Raw genomic sequence first — 21,354 nt, 5'->3', positions numbered from 1 at the left:
ATTTCGCCGATGCTCGCTAAGGTTTTCATGTGTGAAAATCTGGGCAATTCAAGAAAGTGATGGGAACGACACAGCAACGGATAGGGCAGGCGAGGGGCTACATGTTGGGCTGCATCTCAAGTTCACAGGTCCCACTATTAAGCCACAATACCGGCAAGAGTGCCCCCCCCTCCCAACAACTTTTACTTCTGAAAAGCCCTCATTAGCAATGCATACCTTAGCAAAGCACCACACTACCTCCAACAAAGCACAATCACTGCCTGCATGACACTCCGCTGCCACTTCTCCTGGGTTACATGCTGACCAACCCCCCCCCCCACGACCCAGTGTCCACAGCGCACACCAAACTGCCCCTGCCCAGCCTTCAGCTGCCCTCATGCCACGCCACACTCATGTCTATTTATAAGTGCATCTGCCACAGGAAAAGCAGGCACACACTGCAGAGGGTTGGCACGGCTAGGCAGCGACCCTCTTTAAAAGGGGCGGGACGATAGCCCACAATGCTGTACAGAAGCAATGAGAAATATAATCCTGTGCCACCGCCATCAGGAGCTGCACACGTGGGCATAGCAATGGGGAACCTATGTGCCACACACTATTCATTCTGTCAAGGTGTCTGCATGCCCCAGTCAGACCGCGGTTTTTAATTCATAGACACAGGCAGGTACAACTCCCTATTGTGAAGTCCCTGTGGACCGACAGCATGGGTGGCTCCCTGGAACCCACCGGCGGTACATAAAAATATCCCATTGCATTGCCCATCACAGCTGAGGTAGTAATGTCATGTTTAATGCAGGTGGGCTTCGGCCCACACTGCATGCCCCAGTCAGACTGGGGTTCTTTAGAAGTGGAAACAGATGCATTTATAATTCCCTGTGGACCCACAGCATGGGTGGGTGCCAGGAAGCCACCGGCGGTACATAAAAATATCCCATTGCATTGCCCAACACAGCTGAGGTAGTAATGTTGTGCTTAATGCAGGTGGGCTTCGGCCCACACTGCATGCCCCAGTCTGACTGGTAATATATACCTTAACAGTAACCTTGTTGGTGGTAATGTGGTGGTGACTGCGGACCTGGTAGCGCGGTTTTATGTAGTTGGTTTTCGGAATGTGGCCAGGATTAAGTGGGCCGAGGCGGGGGGATGGTGGTGGTGCTCTCTTGTTGTGTCGTTAAAGGTGAAATTCTTGGACTGCCACCAGACGGACCAATGCAAAGGTATTTGCCAAGAATGTTTTCATTGTTGGAGGAGGAGGGGGATGTTTTGGAGGCACTATGTGTCCTCTACACGTGTCCATGGTTATATGCACCTTAACAGTAACAGCGTTGGTGGGAAATGGCCTCGCCGCCATCATGTCTTTGTGAAGCCTCTGTTTCCACACCCCAGTGACATACCATTAGCAGCGGTATAGGCAGAGCCCAGAATTATTAACATTTCAGCGGTAGCATTAGGGACAGGCCCCACTAACATATCACTAGCAGCAGTATAGGGGGAGCGCAGTCTTAGTTCCATTTCAGTAATAGTAGCACTCAAGACAGGCCCCAGTAACATTCCCATTGCAGCAGTTTAGGGAGATAACAGTCTCTTTCACATTTCAGTAGCTGCAGTATAGACAAGGCCACAGTTACATTTATGTAGCTAAAGTGTAGGCCAACCCCACACACCTTTCTGTACCATGAGTGCAGGCGAAGAACATAGAAATTGCTATGATTACACTGTAGGTGAGGGCCCCAAAAAATTGGTGTACCAACAGTACTAATGTACCTCAGAAAAAATTGGCCATGCCCAACCAAGATGGCAGGTGAAACCCATTAATCGCTTTGGTTAATGTGGCTTAAGTGGTAACTAGGCCTGGAGGCAGCCCAGTTGAACGAAAAATTGGTTCAAGTTAAAGTTTCAACGCTTTTAAGAGCATTGAAACATATAAAAATTGTTTAGAAAAATTATATGAGTGAGCCTTGTGGCCCTAAGAAAAATTGCCCGTTCGGCGTGATTACGTGAGGTTTCAGGAGGAGGAGCAGGAGGAGGAGGAGGAATATTATACACAGATTGATGAAGCAGAAATGTCCCCATTTTGGATGGTGAGAGAGAGCGATGCTTCCATCCGTGGGTGCAGCCTACGTATTGCTTAGGTATCGCTGCTGTCCGCTGGTGGAGAACAGAAGTCTGGGGAAATCCAGGCTTTGTTCATCTTGATGAGTGTAAGCCTGTTGGCACTGTCGGTTGACAGGTGGGTACGCTTATCCGTGATGATTCCCCCAGCCGCACTAAACACCCTCTCCGACAAGACGCTAGCCGCAGGACAAGCAAGCACCTCCAGGGCATACAGCGCGAGTTCAGGCCACGTGTCCAGCTTCGACACCCAGTAGTTGTAGGTGGCAGAGGCGTCACGGAGGACGGTCGTGCGATCGGCTACGTACTCCCTCACCATCCTTTTACAGTGCTCCCGCCAACTCAGCCTTGACTGGGGATCGGTGACACAGTCTTGCTGGGGAGCCATAAAGCTGGCAAAGTCCTTGGAGAATGTTCCCCTGCCTTCGCTGTACATGCTGCCTGATCTCTGCGCCTCCCCTGCTACCTGGCCCTCGGAACTGCGCCTTCGGCCACTAGCGCTGTCGGATGGGAAGTTTACCATCAGTTTGTCCACCAGGGCCCTGTGGTATAGCATCATTCTCGAACCCCTTTCCTCTTCAGGAATGAGAGTGCAAAGGCTCTCCTTATACCGTGGATCGAGCAGTGTGTACACCCAGTAATCCGTAGTAGCCAGAATGCGTGTAACGCGAGGGTCACGAGAAAGGCATCCTAACATGAAGTCAGCCATGTGTGCCAGGGTACCTGTACGCAACACATGGCTGTCCTCACTCGGAAGATCACTTTCAGGATCATCCTCCTCCTCTGGCCATACACGCTGAAAGGATGACAGGCAAGCAGCATGGGTACCCTCAGCAGTGGGCTAAGCTGTCTCTTCCCCCTCCTCCTCATGCTCCTCCCCCTCCTCCTCAACGCGCTGAGATATAGACATGAGGTTGCTCTGACTATCCAGCGACATACTGTCTTCCCCCGCCTCCGTTTCTGATTCCAAAGTGTCTGCCTTTATGCTTTGCAGGGAACTTCTCAAGAGGCATAGCAGAGGAATGGTGACGCTAATGATTGCAGCATCGCCGCTCACCATCTGGGTAGACTCCTCAAATTTTCCAAGGACCTGGCAGATGGCTGCCAACCAGGCCCACTCTTCTGTAAATAATTGAGGAGGCTGACTCCCACTGCGCCGCGCAAGTTGGAGTTGGTATTCCACTATAGCTCTACACTGCTCATAGAGTCTGGCCAACATGTGGAGCGTAGAGTTCCACTGTGTGGGCACGTCGCACAGCAGTCGGTGCACTGGCAGATTAAACCGATGTTGCAGGGTCCGCAGGGTGGCAGCGTGCGTGTGGGATTTGCGGAAATGTGCGCAGAGCTGGCGCACCTTTCCGAGCAGGTATGACAAGTGGGGGTAGCTTTTCAGAAAGCGCTGAACCACCAAATTAAAGACATGGGCCAGGCATGGCACGTGCGTGAGGCTGCCGAGCTGCAGAGCCGCCACCAGGTTACGGCCGTTGTCACACATGACCATGCCCGGTTGGAGGCTCAGCGGCGCAAGCCAGCGGTCGGTCTGCTCTGTCAGACCCTGCAGCAGTTCGTGGGCCGTGGGCCTCTTATCTCCTAAGCTGAGTAGTTTCAGCACGGCCTGCTGACGCTTGCCCACCGCTGTGCTGCCACGCCGCGTGACACCGACTGCTGGCGACGTGCTGCTGCTGCTGACACATCTTGATTGCGAGACAGAGGTTGCGTAGGAGGAGGGTGGTTTAGTGGAGGAAGCATACACCCCCGCAGATACTACCACCGAGCTGGGGCACGCAATTCTGGGGGTGGGTAGGACGTGAGCGGTCCCAGGCTCTGACTCTGTCCCAGCCTCCACTAAATTCACCCAATGTGCCGTCAGGGAGATATAGTGGCCCTGCCCACCTGTGCTTGTCCACGTGTCTGTTGTTAAGTGGACCTTGGCAGTAACCGCGTTGGTGAGGGCGCGTAAAATGTTGCGGGAGACGTGGTCGTGCAGGCATGGGACGGCACATCGGGAAAAGTAGTGGCGACTGTGAACCGAGTAGCGCGGGGCCGCCGCCGCCATCATGCTTTTGAAAGCCTCCGTTTCCACAAGCCTATACGGCAGCATCTCTAGGCTGATCAATTTTGCAATGTGCACGTTTAACGCTTGAGAGTGCGGGTGCGTGGCGTCGTACTTGCGCTTGAGCTCAAACTATGGCGCTAGCGACGTCTGGACGCTACGCTGAGAGACATTGCTGGATGGGGCCAAGGACAGCGGAGGTGAGGGTGTGGGTGCAGGCCAGGAGACGGTCGTGCCTGTGTCCTCAGAGGGGGGTTGGATCTCAGTGGCAGGTTGGGGCACAGGGGGAGAGGCAGTGGTGCAAACCGGAGGCGGTGAACGGCCTTCGTCCCACCTTGTGGGGTGCTTGGCCATCATATGCCTACACATGCTGTTGGTGGTGCCTCCCCAGCTGATCTTGGCGCGACAAAGGTTGCACACCACTGTTCGTCGGTCGTCAGGCGTCTCTGTGAAAAACTGCCACACCGTAGAGCACCTTGACGTCTGCAGGGTGGCATGGCGCGAGGGGGCGCTTTGGGAACCAGTTGGTGGATTATTCGGTCTACCCCTAGCCACCGCACTGGCTCGGCCTGTGCCCACACCCTGACTTGGGCCTCCGCGTCCTCGCCCGCGTCCACGTCCTATAGGCCTACCCCTACCCCTCAGCATGGTGTATTACCAGTTATTTGATTTCCCAGGCAGGAAATAAATTAGCGCAAGCCTGCTGTTAAACGTAGCTGGCTGCGTATGATTTTTGTTTACGTTCTCCACCCACCACACACGTACCCAGAACGCTGAGGACTGTCAGAGGCAGGCCAAATAGAATGTTTCCCTTTTTTTTTAAAGAAAAGGCCCACTGACTATATTCAATCAATAATATATGTCTTCTGGCCCTGCAAATGTGTCACAGAACTGCAGGGTTGCAGAGTTATTAACTACAGCAGAGCGGTGATTTTTCCCAGGCAGTAAATAAATAAACGCAAGCCTGCTGTTAAACGTAGCTGGCTGCGTATGATTTCTTTACGTTCTCCACCCACCACACACGTACCCAGAACGCTGAGGACTGTCAGAGGCAGGCCAAATAGAATTTTTTCCCTTTTTTTTCAATGAAAGGCCCACTGCGTATATTCAATCAATAATAAATGTGTTGTGGCCCTGCAAATGTGTCACAGAACTGCAGGGTTGCAGATTTATTAACTACAGCAGAGCGGTGATTTCCCAGGCAGGAAATAAATTGGCGCAAGCCTGCAGGCCAAATAGAATGTTTTCCCTTTTTTTTTAAAGGATAGGCCCACTGCGTCTATTCAATCAATAATAAATATGTCTTCTGGCCCTGCAAATGTTTCACAGAACTGCAGGGTTGCAGAGTTATTAACTACAGCAGAGCGGTGATTTTTCCCAGGCAGGAAATAAATTGGCGCAAGCCTGCTGTTAAACGTAGCTGCCTGCGTATGATTTCTTTACGTTCTCCACCCACCACACACGTACCCAGAACGCTGAGGACTGTCAGAGGCAGGCCAAATAGAATGTTTCCCTTTTTTTTTTTAAAGAAAAGGCCCACTGACTATATTCAATCTGATATGTCTTCTGGCCCTGCCTACACAATTCTCTCCCTGTAGTATTACTGCAGGGCGCAATGCTCTGCACAGCCGATTTAAAAAAAAAAAAATATGCAACACTGCTAACAGCAGCCTGCACAGTACTGCACACGGTTAAATGTGGCCCTAAGAAGGACCGTTGGGGTTCTTGAAGCCTACACTCACTCCTAACACTCTCCCTGCCTAACCACCACTTCTGTCCCTGGACTATTACTGCAGGGCGCAATGCTCTGCAGACAGCCGATTTTGAAAAAAAAAAAAATGGGCAACACTGCTAACAGCAGCCTCCACACTACTGCACACGGATAGATGTGGCCCTAGAAAGGACCGTTGGGGTTCTTGAAGCCTACACTAACTCCTAACACTCTCCCTACAGCAGCTCCGGCACCAGCAGCACTTTCCCTCAGCTAACTCACAAGGCATCTGTGGCGAGCCGCGGGAGGGGCCGACTTTTATACTTGGGTGACATCTGATCTCCCCAGCCACTCACTGCAGGGGGGTGGTATAGGGCTTGAACGTCACAGGGGGAAGTTGTAATGCCTTCCCTGTCTTTCAATTGGCCAGAAAAGCGCGCTAACGTCTCAGAGATGAAAGTGAAAGTAACCCGAACATCGCGTGGTACTCGTCACGAGTAACGAGCATCTCGAACACCCTAATATTCGCCCGAGCATCAAGCTCGGACGAGTACGTTCGCTCATCTCTACTTGGGAGAAAAGAGGTTTTTGTTGATTCAGGCCGAGATCCAGTTCCTCTAAAACAGTTTTTATACTGTGGGTCAATTTACGTGATTTACCTCATAGAATGTCCCTGTGGTCTTAAATACATTGGCCACACTACCAACACATTAAGAACGAGAACCAACAAAAATTGAACAGTTGCCCCAAGCACAGAGTTTAAAGGCATTTCCCTCGTTTCCACAATAGTGATCTTAGTTGAGGGTAACTTCCTGAGAAAGAATTACTACAGCTACATTTTCTCGCCTTAGGAATAAAGAAATGTTTTGGACATTTTGCCTTATATTTTAAGCCCCCTCAAAAATCCAGGCAAAAGAACGCTACAAAGTCGCCTGACCTCGTAATGCAACAAAATTGCAATATCACCACAAGAAAATGCAGCGATTTTCTCATGGCAATATCACTGTTGCCTGTGTGAAAGAGGCCTTAAGGTTATTGGTGGAGCACAAACACACCCGCCCCCTTGATCTTTATCTCCTCCTTAATCCATTCCTTATTTCTGTATATGTGGAATTGTGTGCATGATATGTTATGCTTGGAAAAGGCGATCACGCGTTGCAACGATTTGGAAAGTTTTCTTCGCTTGTCAATAAATCTCCTTGTCTTCAATACCTGTCTGCCTTGCTGTTTTGATGTAGGGGGGATTCTACTGCTCATTAGACCCCTCCTCTTTCTCAGTAAGTACTATTTTCCTATTTTCACACTTACCTATGAGAATGGGTATTTTTATTAATTACGGTATTTCTCTCCACTTCCGAAAATCCACTTTTTGGCTTTTGGATCCTACCCTGATGCTCTCTTGTTCTTCGGATGCAGAAATGCATAAGAAGTGTGTATAAGGTTTCAGCCTACTAGGACTCAAGGTGTGGTTAGTCGCCCATACCAGCTGAGTCATTTTCATACATTTCACACTATTGTTTTTTATTTCACAAGGCATTATCCTTCTGATTTTAAAGTCCACTGTTGGCCATGTTATTGGGAGATGGAAACCATCCGGAGTGTGGTGTACAGCCACATTCAGGGAGACCTCATAAACTGACAGAACGTGGACAACGAAGCCTTATAGGAGCTGTGAAGGCATCACACACATCATTTGTCCTTGCTCAGGAGGTCTCACGGGCCATTGGACCATCCATAAGTACCAGAACCATCCATAGGGAATAGCATGTAAAAGGTTACCATGGATGAGTGGCTGCACACATCACAGCAGTGACTGCACAGTGGTGCCTGGAATGGGGCCTGGGGCATCAAACTGTAAGTAAGTGGAAGCAAGTGTTGTGGACAGCTGAATCATGGTACACCATCTTCCGATCAGATAGCGGCACTTGGTTGTGGCGGTTGCCTGGAGAGCGGTTTCTATGTAATTGCAGCATCCCAACAATGACGTTTGGAGGAGGTTCAGTTATGGTGTGGGGTGGATTCTGCTGGGAAGGATTATGACTATTGGTTATAGGGAAGTCCAGCCTTAAGACTAATGGGCACAGTGGCATCAACTACCCTGTGGCAATACTTAGGTACAGCTCTGTGTCTCTATCAACATGATCGAGCACCATGCTATATGGTATGCAGTGTTAACGCTCTCTCTGAGGAGCAGAATGTCTGCAAACTTTATTGGCCAACCCAAAGTCCAGTTCTCATCAAGCAACTTTGGGACAAATTAGAATGTCATATCTGTGCACACCGAACATGCCCATTATCCCACACATCACTACCTGAAACCTTACTTGAGGAGTGGAGGCAAATCCCTCCACATATCTATGGGAATTTGGTGGAAAGTGGTCACAAAGGGTTACTGCAGTCATTGAGGCCAAAGGTGGCCCAACACCAGATTAAAAAATGTGAATATAATCTAATTTCATCACCTTCTATGTCCCAAATACTTTTGTCAACATAATGCATATGCAAATCTGTAATCTGTTAACTGTAATTCTCTCTATAAATGTAGAAAAATGGTAATTGTCACGAAGGCCTCTATAGCGCTACCTGCCAAATGACGTTCTGTAAAGATTGTATAAATCTATTCTAAAAATGAGCATTACTTTTCTGCAACTTTAAAACACATTATGCACAAATAAAGACACATAGATTAATGTGCAGCTTTATTGCATTGTCTGGTTCAAAATACATAAATGGGCAGGGAAATACATGTCACCACTGGCATAACTATCTTACTCTGATACATTATCATGACAGTGTCCGGGATATGGGGGTCCCTGAGAAATCCCGCAACCCCTGTCCCTGCCTACTTGCCCCCCTGGGCTAACCCCCAGGGCGACAACTGGGCGGCGGTCCCTACCATCACTAGGGAAGCGGGACACGGGAAGACAAACAGACACTGAAGACAAACAAACGGTAGAGTGGTCAGACAATCCGGGTCGGCAACAGGAGAGTACGCAGTACAGAGGGGAAGGCAAAAACGTAGTCAAGGTCCAAAAGCAGAGGTCAGAAAAGCCGGGGTCACAAGAGCAGTCAAAATATACGCGGGTGCAGCTGGAGAACCAAACTAACACTGGCAAGGGCTGGAAGGAAAACTCACACTTTTAAATGCTGTCAGAGCTCCCGCCCCAGCAGCTGATTTGGGCGGGGAGCCTGCCGGGCTCCCCTACGCCGCACTCCTGTAACCTGGGTGGCAGGTCCGGTTGTGTGGGCACGGCGGCCCCGAGAGTTGCTGGTTCTGAAAGTACCCCCCCTTCTACGGGGGGACACTGGACCCCCATGGCCAGGAGCGGGCTTGAGCGGAAAAGCCCTGTGGAATGATCGGACTAGGCGTGGCGCATGAACATCCCTGTGCACAGTTCCTCAGAGGATAAGTCAGCAGCCGGATTGTTCGAGACAAAAGGAGTAGAAAGCGAGAACCGGGGATGGAACCCATAGTTACAAAAAAGGGTGACAATTGGGACGACGAGTTAACATGGTTTTTAATAGCAAATTCGGCGAGAGGTAAGTAGTTGGCCCACTGAAACTGGTTATCAGAGACAAAAAGTCGCAGGTACTGGATAAGTTCTTGATTCATCCGTTCCGTTTGTCCGTTACTCTCGGGATGGAAAGCGGAGGAAAAAGACAAATTAACGTTTAGATTTTTACAGAAAGCTCGCCAGAAGCGAGCAACAAACTGTACCCCTCTATCTGACACAATATCTTCGGGGATCCCATGTAGCCGAACAATCTCCTTGATGAACATTTCAGACAGAATTTTTCCGTTAGGCAACTTGCAAAGAGGAACGAAATGTGGCATTTTAGAGAAACGGTCAACTATGACCCAAATGACCGTATTACCCAGCAAGGATGGCAGATCTGTAATAAAATCCATGGACAAATGGGACCACGGTCTGAACGGAATGGGCAAGGGAAGAAGAGGACCCTTAGGACGTCTCCTGAGATTCTTCCCCCTTGCGCAAACCGGGCACGCGGACACAAACAACGGTACATCCCTGGCCATATGCGGCCACCAATAGAGTCTGGATACTAACTCTAGAGTACCCCTGATACCGGGGTGTCCAGCTAGGACTGAAGCATGTGTCTCCTCTAACACTTTCAATCTCAGTGACAACGGAACAAAAAAATTTGCCTTCAGGAAGGGCTTCAGGGGCAGATTGTTGAGCGGCGTGTATGAGAGGTGAAAGGTCGGAGGAGACAGCAGCGAGGACCACCCCAGGGGAGAGAATGCTCTCAGGCTCAGACTTGGAAGGTTCTGGGAAACCAAAACTCCTAGACAGGGCATCTGCCTTGACATTCTTTGAACCGGGTCTATAGGTAACAACAAAATTGAACCGAGAGAAAAACAAAGCCCAGCGGGCTTGCCGAGCATTTAACCTCTTAGCGGAATCTAAATAGGTGAGGTTTTTATGGTTTGTGAGTACCGTGATCTGGTGACAAGCTCCTTCCAAAAAATGCCTCCACTCCTCGAAAGCCCACTTAATAGCCAGCAATTCCCGGTTGCCTATGTCGTAGTTCCGTTCAGTGGAAGAGAACTTTCTAGAAAAATAGGCACACGGTCTAAGGTTAGTGAGTGTGGAGGGACCTTGGGACAGTACCGCTCCCACACCAAACTCTGAGGCATCTACCTCCACCACAAATGGGCAGGACAGATCCGGTTGTACTAGGACGGGCGCTGAAGAGAACGCCGTCTTTAGGGTATCGAAGGCCCTAAGAGCATCAGAAGACCAGGTACTCACATCTGCTCCCTTTCTGGTGAGGTCCGTCAGAGGTTTAGCCACCGCGGAGAAGTCTTTAATGAACTTGCGATAGTAATTGGCGAAGCCGAGGAAGCGTTGAAGAGCTTTCAAGGTACTTGGCCGGGCCCACTCCGTGATGGCTTTCACCTTCCCAGGATCCATCTGGAAGTCGCATGGCGTGATGATATACCCTAAGAATGATATCTTTTGTACCCCGAAAACACATTTCTCGAGCTTAGCCAAACAGCTTGTTACGTCTGAGTCGAGCTAGCATGGTCTGAACATGAGTACAGTGACTCGGCAAGTCGGAGGAAAAAATCAGAATGTCATCTAGATATACAACAACGAACACCCCCATGATGTCCTGAAACACAGAATTCATGTACCCCTAAATCCAAAAGGCATTACTAGGTATTCAAAATGACTGAGAGGCGTATTGAAGGCGGTTTTCCACTCATCCCCCTCCCGAATGCGAATGAGGTTGTATGCTCCCCTGAGATCAAGTTTAGAAAACCATTGGGCACCAGCGACCTGGTTGAGGAGGTCAGGAATGAGCGGAAGAGCATACTGGTTTCTGACTGTGATTTTATTTAGCTCTCTATAGTCAATACAGGGCCGAAGACCCCCATCCTTTTTCTCGACGAAGAAAAACCCGGCACCCACCGGGGATTCTGAGGGCCGGATGTGCCCCTTGGCCAAGCTCTCCTGGATATAGTCCCTCATGGATTCTCTTTCTGGAACCATAACATTATAAATGCGGCCCTTAGGAAGTTTGGCCCCAGGAATCAAATCGATTTTACAGTCCCATTCCCTATCAGGGGGCAGGGCTTCAGATAATTGCTTGGAGAAAACGTCCGAGAACTCGGAGAGGTAATCTGGTAAGGGAATCCCCTCGCAGGTAGAGATCCCCACCTCCACCGGACAGAGGTGGTTGGCACAGCGGGGACCCCACTCTACCAGTTCCAACGTGTCCCAATTTACTACCGGATTGTGCTCCCGGAGCCAGGGGAGACCTAGGACGACGTCCACAGACAAATCTCTCATCACCAGAAATGTGCAGGTTTCAACATGTAGGGCTCCTATAGTAAACCTTACCTCAGGGGTAACCAGATTAACTACCCCTGCTTGCAATGGAGTGGAGTCCACTCCTGAAACAAAAATCGGAGTCTCTAAGCGTAACAAAACCCTGGACAGTTGAGCAATGAAATTAAAGTTAACAAAATTAGCAGCAGCCCCAGAATCAATGAAGGCTTGCCCAGTACGGTGGAAAGAATGGAATTCTAGGGTGCAGGGCAATAACATTTTGGACAACACAGGGAGTACCTTGGCTCCTAGACAGTCCTCCCGACAACTGCCTAGGAGCGGAAGTTTTCCTGCCGTGGCTTCTTAGCGCAGGTTGCAATGCAGTGACCCGGCTCCCCACAGTAGAAGCAGAAAAATTCTTCTTCAGGCGATATTCCCGTCGTTGCTTGGGGTTCATGGCTCCCAGCTCCATGGGCTTGGTGGTGGGATGTGAAAAAGTCGGGTCAGTAGAAGAAGTGGGCGTGGGGAGTGGAGTGGTCCAAGTGGCGTGTCTGGCCCTCAAACGTCGGTCGGCCCGAATAGCCAGCAACATGGCTTGCTCCAGGGTTCTTGGCTCCGGGTGGGCCATGAGTAGGTCCTTAAGACCCTCAGACAGACCGGCCAAAAATAGGTCTTTTAGGGCGGCATCATTCCACCTGGATTCCGTACAATGTTGGCGGAATTGGGAACAGTAGTCCTCCACCATCTTGCAACCCTGGCGCAGGGCCAGAAGCTTGGAGACTGCGTAGCCGGCCCGGTCGGGTTCGTCATAAATTTGACCCAAGGCGGAAAAACAGGCATCAAGGGATAGTCGGGCGGGAGAGCCAGCTGGTAACGAGAAGGCCCAATTTTGGGGCTCTCCCCTCAGGCTCAAATTAATTACAATTCCCACTTTATGGTATTTAGTACCAGAGGAGTGGGGTCGGAGATCAAAGTAGAGCTTGCAGCTCTCTCTAAATGCAAAAAACTGACCTCTCTCCGGAGAAGCAATCCGGAAGCGTGGCTCGAGGTTCTGACATTGTTCCTGGAGCGGAAGGGGGCTGCATGGGACCTGCAGACGCCACTTGTTCCTGTAACTGCAAGCGGGCAGTTAGGTCCTGGACAAGGTTCGTAAGGACCTGGACCTGGTTCGCTAAAGCCGCCACGGCCTCCATCGAGGGGTTCAAAGTTGCCGGGCAGATGCAAGGGTCTGACCTTCCTTCGGCCAATGTTACTATCAGGACAGTGTCCGGGATATGGGGGTCCCTGAAAAATCCCACAACCCCTGTCCCTGCCTACTTGCCCCCCTGGGCTAACCCCCAGGGCGACAACTGGGCGGCGGTCCCTACCCTCACTAGGGAAGTGGGACACGGGAAGGCAAACAGACACTGAAGACAAGCAAACGGTAGAGTGGTCAGACAATCCGGGTCGACAACAGGAGGGTACGCAGTACAGAGGGGAAGGCAAAAACGTAGTCAAGGTTTAAAAGCAGAGGTCAGAAAAGCCGGGGTCACAAGAGCAGTCAAAATATACGCGGGTGCAGCTGGAGAACCAAACTAACACTGGCAAGGGCTGGAAGGAAAACACACACTTTTAAATGCTGTCAGAGCACCCGCCCCAGCAGCTGATTGGGGCGGGGAGCCTGACAGCAGCTGGGCCAATCAAGGAGGTGCTGGGGACACGCCCCCAGCCTTGCTGAACAGACAGTTACCAAGGAAGCCTGCTTGGTAGTCAAGTATATAGAGAAGCACCTGCTGCCTCCCTAGCAACCCGGCGGCGACCAGTTTTACAGCGGCCCGGGGAGATTACTAGAACCGGGGCTCCTCTACGCCGCACTCCTGTAACCCGGGTGGCAGGTCCGGTTGTGTGGGCACGGTGGTCCGAGAGTTGCTGGTTCTGACATACATATTAACATTATAGGTTCTTAGGTGGTTCCTGAGGTCTGCAATGACAATGAACTACTAAGCTGTGAATTCATGCTCGTGTTTTACTGGATTGCACTGGCATAACTATAGGGGATGCACTTGCACCCGGGCCCAGGAGCCTTAGAGGGTTCATAAGGCCTCTCTTCTCCATATAGAGAGCCCAGTACTATGATTAAAGCATTATAGTTGGGAGCCCTGTTACAGGTTATGAATAAAGCATTATAGTTGGGAGCCCTGTTACAGGTTTTGCATTGGGCCTCAGGAGCTTCAAGTTATGCCTCGGTATGTCACCATTACAGACTAAATGAGAAACCACTAGGCAAAACTGACATGGAAGAGGACTTCAGGGTTTTAGTTAACTGTGAGTTTAACTGGAGCGACCAGTGTCAGGCAGCTGCTGCCAAGGCAAATAGGATCATAGAGTGTATCAGAAGAGGTCTAGGGGCACATGACAAGAATATTGTTTTTCCTTTCTACAAGTCACTGGTCAGACCACACATGGAATATTGTGTCCAGTTTTGGCAGCGGCATTCAAGAAGGACATATCAGAGCTTGAGCGAGCAACTAAAGTAATAAACAGAATGGGTGGACTACAATACCCAGAGAGGTTATCAAAATTGGAATTATTTAGTTTAGAAAAAGACGGGTCAGGGGCGACTTAATAACTGTGTATAAATATATCAGAGGTCAGTACAGAGATCTCTCACATCATCTGTAATACGCAGGACTGTAACAAAGGGGCAGTCTAATAACTATGTATAGATATATCAGGGGTCAGTAGAGAGATCTCTCCAATCATATGTAACACTCAGGACTGTAACAAGGGGGTGCTCTAATACCTATGTATAAATATATTGGGAGTCAGTACAGAGATCTCTCGCATCATCTATTATACCCAGGATTGTAACAAAGGGGCAGTCTAATAACTATGTATAGATATATCAGGGGTCAGTAGAGAGATCTCTCCAATCATATGTAACACTCAGGACTGTAACAAGGGGGTGCTCTAATACCTATGTATAAATATATTGGGGGTCAGAACAGAGATCTCTCCCAACATCTATTATACCCAGGACTGTAACAAAGGGGCAGTCTAATAACTATGTATAGATATATCACGGTCCATTACAGATATCTCTGCCATCATCTTTTATACCCAGGACTGTAACAAGAGGGCAATCTAATAACTATGCATAGATATATCAGGGGCAAGTACAGAGATCTCTCCCATCATCTATTATACCCGAGCTTTAGGGGGCCCATAAGGTTTCTCTATTCCATAGAATAGAGAGCCCAGTACTATAAATAAAGCATTATAATTGGGGCCCCATTACAGATTTTGTATTGGGGCTCAGGAACTTCAGGTTAGGCTTCTGCCCAGGACTGTAACAAGGGGGCGCTGTCTACATCTAGAGGAAAGAAGGTTTTATTAGATGTTAATCATGTAGGATTCTACTGTGCCTGTGCTGCTTTTCCTTCAGCAATTTAGATGTTAAATTCCTTATCTTCAATGTTTATGTTTCTTTGACCAATGATAATAAATTAATTATAATAGATTTGAATTATTATAATTAGATCATGTGCCTGCGGTCAGTCAATCAATAAACAGATAACTTTGATCACACTAAGAGTTGATGTGGTGATAGATATTCTCCTGAGCTCAGCTTACCTCTAACATAGAATTTGAACCCCAATAACAAATTGTATAGCAAATATTGGTTTGCATTAACATTTTTGGCGCCCAACGTGGGGCACTGGATTGACTCTGGACCCCAGCAAAGAATTTTGTGACTTTCACTTCCCCGGGAAAAAAGCTGAAAAAACACTCTACAAAAATGTAAAATTTCTTACAAAGTCTCTGTTTTTCCTTGAAGCTGTGACAGACCATCTGCGCTGGAGGATGGAGAGCACACCTGTCATGTTTTGATCCATGCAAAGAACCAACAGACAGAGCTGTATGCTTTTGGGTAGAGACAGTGAACTTCTAATGTCTAATATGTAGTTACTATGTTGTAAATTTACTGACAATTGTTACGATTTAACGCTGCAGATAATAGTAATTAACCTTGGTAAATATAAATGTATTTTAAATATTGTATCTAACCAAAAAAAGGGTTTCTTCAGACCTTCTTGTTGTTGAGATAGACAGAGAATATCTTAATTTGGCATAATCTTTGTTTTTCTCTGTTCTCCTAAGTATGTGTCTTTCTGTATTGACTATAGAATCTAAGATTTAAGCAAGACAACAGAAGTAATTAGCAACGTTGTTTGAGTATATCACCCAGGATAAGGCACTTTGTTGTTATGCTACTAATAGAGAGTAGTAAAAGGTGCGCATTGAACAGATTTTACCAATTACGGAGAGCTCCACAGACTGCTAGGAGATGAGTCCTTTCTGTAATACAGATCTGTGGTGGAAATAGACCAGCTCCAAGGGTTACTCTAAAACTGCGACCAGGAGATGAAACTGTAAATCCTTGTGTGGGTATGTAGAGTGATTTCAAGCCAGGACCGGTATCGTATTAGAGAGTCTTAGGTAAGCCATGGGAGGTATACTAAGTTTTAGTGTTGGATGGGGAAAAAAAGACCGCCAAACAGATTATGTGGGAGATAGAGAGAGAACAAAAAGTGACAAGAGGTAGGTTAAATGACAACCGTGACACAGAGTATCCTGACTATATGCTGACAATACCTTTTTGCAATATTTGGACAGACAGGCATAATATACAGACTGTTCAATCTCCACACAGCAGACCACATCCTGTCTGTGTCCATTCCATGCAATTATGTTGTTAGGAACTTTTTGTCTAATGTGTGTTTCATCGTCTTCTATTTATATTTCTACTTGGACACTCAGAGATATACTTGTTTAATTACTAATGACTAAGATTTGAAATTATTTAAAGACTGTCTGCTTCCTAACATCTTTTGTGATATTTGAATTATGTAGAAGCGCTGAAATAGCTATTATGTTTTCTCACAAGGGAGATAAGAGTCATGTTATGTGCTCAAGGTCTCACAGAGAAGGAAGGGGTGAGTGTGAAAACTGAACAACTGCTTGCTTACAGAGAATAAAACTATCTGCAGTGTCAGATGAATTGCAGGTTTTGAATTGATTGTGGTTTTAGAACTATGCAGTATCTTGACTGTGCGCACAATGACAGAGCTGTTTGTGTATATGTGTGTATATGGTGAGACTGTCATTGGCATGTTAAAGGGGTTGTCCCGCGCCGAAACGTTTTTTTTTTTCAACCCCCCCCCCCGTTCGGCGCGAGACAACCCCGATGCAGGGGTTAAACAAGAACACCGGACAGCGCTTACCTGAATCCCCGCGCTCCGGTGACTTCTTACTTACTTGCTGAAGATGGCCGCCGGGATCTTCTCTCTCGGTGGACCGCAGGGCTTCTGTGCGGTCCATTGCCGATTCCAGCCTCCTGATTGGCTGGAATCGGCACGTGACGGGGCGGAGCTACACGGAGCCGCTCTCCGGCACGAGTGACCCCATTCATAAAAGAAGAAGACCCGGACTGCGCAAGCGCGTCTAATCTGGCGATTAGACGCTGAAAATTAGACGGCTCCATGGAAACAAGGACGCTAGCAACGGAGCAGGTAAGTGAAAAATTTCTTATAACTTCTGTATGGCTCATAATTACTGCACAATGTACATTACAAAGTGCATTAATATGGCCATACAGAAGTGTATAGACCCACTTGCTGCCGCGGGACAACCCCTTTAAAGATGTAATGTAATGCAGTATCAGCATGCAGGGAGATACTGCAGTAGTAGGAAGACAAAGGCATGTTATATGGGTGGGTTGAGGAGGTGAGATGTTGGAAAAAGGAAAAGAAAATGGAGAATGTAAATTTGTAAGTATGTGTGTGCAAAAGGCAAAACAAAGTTGCATGGGAAGAATATAAGGTGTTTTAACCCTTTGCAATCCAATTTTGGATTCAGGGTTTCCTAGGGGGCTTTCTCTTTCTGCCATTATACAATGGCGCCATCTGCTGGCTAGAGCCAGTACTGCGGTATGGGACATGCTGGAGAGGCCCCCCGACAACAGAGCGACCAGTAATCTACAATAAGAATACCCTGCCGGACGTCTTCCAACATCGGAGTTGTACAGCCTTCAATCAGAATGTCTTTAGACGTCAGACAGTGGATTGGAAAGGGTTAAAAAGGCATCTGAAAGTGTGATTTAGAAGGTCTGTGCAATGTGAATAAAATTCTTTGTTGGTTCCTCCAAAGGGGGGATGGGGTTCTTATACATAGTATGAGTATACGTGTTATATAGGAGATGGGAACACTGAACTAGTAACTGTTAAATGAGAGCAAGAAGAAGCAGACAATTGGGCAGGTTCAAAGGGGTGGAGCTAGATGATGTAAGGGTACGCAATGGGCCACCCTCCCCTCCGCAATGGAAGGGATGAGAATCTTCAGCTGTCAGAAAAAGCTGGGTGGGAATAACAGTATTTCAGGAAAAGCTGGGTGGATAAAGACATTTTTGCGCTTGCAAATCTAATGAGGCATTGCAAGTGGAATCAAATTAATCATTTTTTCACCTAAAGGAATATCTCGTTACTAATATGGATAGAATTGTGTGGATTATTTTGCCCTATTATAGCTTTTTCACCTTTAAATTAATAAAACCCTTCCAATTAAAGTATTTCCGTAGTTCCAAATTCAACTACATTCTTTCTGCTAAAATTTGGAAAGGGGGGAAGAATGTGTGCTAATTAACCCTTTCCAATCCAATTTGTATCCTGGTTTTCCTAGGGGGCTTACTCTCTTCCTGCCGTTAACAATAGCGGTGTCTGCTGGCTAAAGCCAGTACTGCATGAGGTGACACGTTGGATAGGCTCCGACAGCAGAGAGGCTGGCAATATACAGTAAGAGAACCCCTATGGACGTCTTCCAACATCGGAGCTGTACAGCCTGAAATCATAATGTCTTCAGAGGTCAGACAGTGGATTGGAAAGGGTTAAGCTCATCACTGACCCCTTGTGGCTGTGTGACTATACACTCTGTGCTGTCATATGGTACAATAACTCTCCTGTAAGCATTGCTTCTATATCTCAATCCCAGATACAGTGTTGGTTCATGAGGAACATGAAAGAAAAGTGGGTTTCGATTATTTGGTTAAAGGCATAATAAACTTTTCAAGACCCTGAATTCAAAAATTAAGTATATAGATTTTAACTTTTTGCCTTTTTTCATTCTACAGTGTGAAATATAGTTCACTTGGAAAAAAAATTATTTTAGTTAGAAGGCTCCCAGACAATAAGCTGACCGTGGGTTGCCCAACTGCTGTGGACCCCGTGGCCAGCTGTAACCTGTTGATACCAAGACAAATGTTCTATCTTCATTTTGTTTTTGTTTTAGTGTACCTGCAGAGTAAAGCATGTTCACACAACAGATTTTAGAAACAATTATAATGAGGGGGCAATGAAGGTAGCAGGAGATTAAAAAAAATGTTGTTTAAACTCTCAGACTACGGTTGTAGAATTGTCTCCCTCATGCATGAGATTCTGGCGCAGTTCCTAGTCAGCGGCGCTGCAGATGTGCTACAGGTTGTCCACTTCTCACCTGAAGGTATTGTAAACTGGACCCTAAGGTGGGTAAGCAGGTAATGTGCTTGTTAGAAGCGGGTATGGCCCATATGGGATGATAGTGCGGGCCGATATGAGGAGGCATCAAGGGAACTTTAAAATGATAAAAAGAACATCTCTACAAAAGTACCTGCTGATGTTCTGTTCTACCTTCCAGGTTGTCTTGATCTCAGGGGTAACAGAAGTATGTGATAAGTTTAATGGAAACCATTGCCGTGTTTATGGAGGTTGTGACCCACTTACACAGACCATTGGAAGGACTGTCGGCATGGCCTCTAAATTCTGGATTATTGGACATTTCTGGAATGACATATAAAATTCATTTTCTAGGTTTATAAGAGTGGAGATCATTCCAGAAGATTAGGAGCCCAGAAGGTAATTGGGCGATGCACATCTTGTATAATATCACTGTAGTAATAGTAATGCCTCCAGATATCTACATTGTGCGCAGAGATGGGGCATACAGATGGCTTACATTAAATACAACAAGGTTATATGTTTATGCTTCATATGATGATTTCTCATACATGAGCCCCTTAAGCACATCCCCTTTAAGAGGGTAGTGGGTAATAGGGAAAAACCCGATGGCTATCTATGTGGTCAACACGGGTGCAGCAAAATAAGTTTTTCAGTATATCTTTCATTTATCCCATGCTTATGCGAATGCCTGATAAACAAGCAGAAGCTGCAGAACTAGACTGAGCACAGGCAAATAATCCCTGTCCTTGGCCGCAGCACTCAGATAGAAACAAGTGTTTTATTTCTGTGTTTATTCCTGCAAATGGGTTCAAAGTAATTGGCGGGGGATTGTATGAGAATTATTCAAGCTATGTTCAGATATTATTGTTGTTAATTGTCCAAAATCTGTCTCATCACATTACGGTAATTTTGCAGAAATTCCCCTACGACCTTGGGGCTGTCAGCACCGCTTCTGCTTCCTATTTTCATATTTTAAGTGTCAGTCTTCACTGCAGATTCTAGCATTCTATTCATGAATTCAAAACTTCAGGATAATCAGTGTTAGAGATTGGTCTAGAACAAACAGATCTGTAGTGCATTTACTTGGAGCAAGAAGAATAATGAGTGAGTTTTTGACAGTATGATATAGTTTTTTAAAATAACTTTTTCAAACTTGAGAGCTAGCTATTTGTAATTGATACCAGTAATATGATGTTACTCAATGGTAGGGACTCAATTAAGAACTGATGAGCCATATAGCAGAAGTTTAGTTTCTTTCATTTCTGTTAATAAGAATTTGCCTTGTAGTCCCAAGCTGGGCCATTATAAACTGGCAGAATGCCAGAGTGAAGTGGCCCAGTGAACGGCTACTGTTGGCCTATCCTGAGGGTGAGCATTCAGTGGCCCATAACTGACCAACCCCTTGGTACTCCTTGCTCCCAGTTCTTCTTGACCGTCGGGACTATTGGTCATACACAGGATCCTTGTAGAGATGAGCGAACGTACTCGTCCGAGCTTGATACTCGTTCGAGTATTAGCGTGTTCGAGATGCTCGTTACTAGAGGCGAGCACCACGCGATGTTCGAGTTACTTTCACTTTCATCTCTGAGACGTTAGCGCGCTTTTCTGGCCAATAGAAAGACAGGGAAGGCATTACAACTTCCCCCTGCGACGTTCAAGCCCTATACCACCCCCTGCAGTGAGTGGCTGGCGAGATCAGGTGTCACCCGAGTATATAAATCGGCCCCTCCCGCAGCTCGCCCCAGATGCATTCTGACAGAGATCAGGGAAAGTGCTGCTGGTGCCGGAGTTGCTATAGGGGGAGCGTTAGGAGTTATTTTAGGCTTCAAGAACCCCAACGGTCCTTCTTAGGGCCACATCTAACCGTGTGCAGTACTGTTGAGGCTGCTTTTTGCAGTGTTGCACTTTTTTTTTTTTTTTTGTATATCGGCCGTGCAGAGCATTGCGCCCTGCAGTAATTATACATAGTCCAGGGCCAGTAGTGGTGAGGCAGGGACAGAAGACATATTTATTGAATATAGGCAGTGGGCCTTTCCAAAAACATTTGGGAAAAAAAATCTATTTGGGCTGCCTGTCACCGTCCTCAGTGTACTGGGTCTGTGCTGGGGGTAGTTGTCCTAATTCATACGCAACCAGCTAAGTGTTACAGCA

This window comes from Eleutherodactylus coqui, chromosome 6 (genome assembly GCF_035609145.1).
Source record: "Eleutherodactylus coqui strain aEleCoq1 chromosome 6, aEleCoq1.hap1, whole genome shotgun sequence".
NCBI lineage: Eukaryota > Metazoa > Chordata > Amphibia > Anura > Eleutherodactylidae > Eleutherodactylus > Eleutherodactylus coqui.
This window is presented reverse-complemented; position numbering follows the sequence as displayed.